This window comes from Parasteatoda tepidariorum, chromosome 3 (assembly GCF_982258835.1).
Source record: "Parasteatoda tepidariorum strain Cologne lab strain chromosome 3, Ptep-v5.0, whole genome shotgun sequence".
NCBI classification, from domain to species: domain Eukaryota; kingdom Metazoa; phylum Arthropoda; class Arachnida; order Araneae; family Theridiidae; genus Parasteatoda; species Parasteatoda tepidariorum.
In genome coordinates, this window is record NC_141757.1 from 109745641 (window position 1) to 109747301 (window position 1661).

Sequence of the window (1661 nt, forward strand, 5' to 3'; positions counted from 1 at the left end):
TTACATGTTAAAAGCAGAATTGAGGAGTCTGCTTGGTGCAACACCTTTCTCCCGGCAACCACGATTGAGGATTGCCTGATTGCAACCCTGATTTTCTGCTTTTTTGGGTATGCCGTGTATATTATTGTTTGCCAAGACAAATCCATTTAAACTGGGGAGTTTAGCGATATTTGGTCAATTTAGGAATTGGTAACTGGGCGGAGTGAGCTTGACGCTAGCTTTTATCCATCAATCTTCTTATAACCCTATATTGATTGTGTGACCAAACTTTTTCGCCAAAGCAATTGGCGTTATTTAAACAAAAGCTATTGTTAGAGGAAGCCATTTTCTGTATTTGGCTGCGCGGGATTTCATATTTTATCATCATGAAAGTTTTAATTACAGGTAATTCTTATTAATTAAAGATTTATAATATTAGTGTACGTTTCATAGCAGTATATAAAAACATTACATGAAATTTTTAAAAAGATTAATGAATTTTATTAAATATCTGTGAATACCACGCGTTAGATTTTAAAGTAAATAGTTTGTAAAATGTATGTATTTTAAGAAAATCGTTATAAAAATTCATTTATCAAAGTTTTTCTCTGCTTCCTTAGAAATCCTTTGTTTGATCTGCCGAAATTGTGTGAAGCAGTTTAGTAATGAAATTTCATTTAGTTGAATTACTTGATTTATGTTTATTTAAGTGACATAATACAGAGGTATCTTTTTTTTTCTATGAAATATATTGCTAATTAAAATTTATTATATATAGAAAGATTAATATTGAATTTTCTTAAAAATAGTGAAGAGGGTTTTGATCATGTCTAAAATAATTTGTTTCAAATTTATTGTAAACTAATCTAAAAAAAAATTCTGAGAGAAATGGAACAAATTTAGATAATATTTATCATTTTCATTCACAGTTACTGCATTCATTATTATTCTTTTAGGTTGTCTTAACTATTGAATAAATTATGAGCATGCATACTTTCAAAAAAAAATTTTATTCTATAGGTGTATCACAATTATGTGCAAAACAATTTGTACTCAATAATTTGTTTTATTTAAAATACATAATACAAATACTATAATAAATTAGAAGATAATTCAGATTAGCAAGTTATCTTAAATTTAAGTTATCTTTATTGGATATTAATATGAAATTGAATTTTTTCAATTATTTAACTTCTCAAACTATATCTATAATTGTATTTTTTTCATTACCCTAAGATTTTTGACAGTTTACGTGGACAATGTAAAGCAAACTTTTCATATTTCTTCTTTCTCTTCATAAAATACTTTTTTACCAGGTGATTCCTTGGAGAAGTATTTGGCTAATTACTTAAATGCTGAATGAAAATGGGATATCGATGTTTGCACACCCTGGAATCGGTGTGGACAAATTAAGTGTGCAGTTGTGAAGGGACGATTGTGTTTTTGTCTTAATTCATGTTGGTAAGTTGAAATGTAATTTATTTACATATTTAATGATTATGTATCTAATCCATTTGTTGGCATTGTTAGTATCTTGTGTAACTATTCTAATTCAGATACTTATTTATTTTTTATTAATATTACTTATGGTTGTGCTATAAAATAATAATTTATTTTGCTTTTCTTAAAAATAAAGGAACTAATGATGTGCAATTGGGTACAATGCTCAACTTTAAAAAACT

At 27.0% G+C, this 1661-nt stretch overlaps 1 long non-coding RNA gene across 1 annotated transcript; it reads left to right on the forward strand.

Moving 5' to 3' along the window:
• The first annotated feature begins 258 nt into the window (after positions 1-258).
• Positions 259-1440, forward strand: LOC147814160 (uncharacterized). Its single transcript, XR_015432696.1, has 2 exons — positions 259-384; positions 1296-1440. It is a non-coding gene; the product is annotated as an uncharacterized LOC147814160 (long non-coding RNA).
• The last annotated feature ends 221 nt before the right edge of the window (positions 1441-1661 follow it).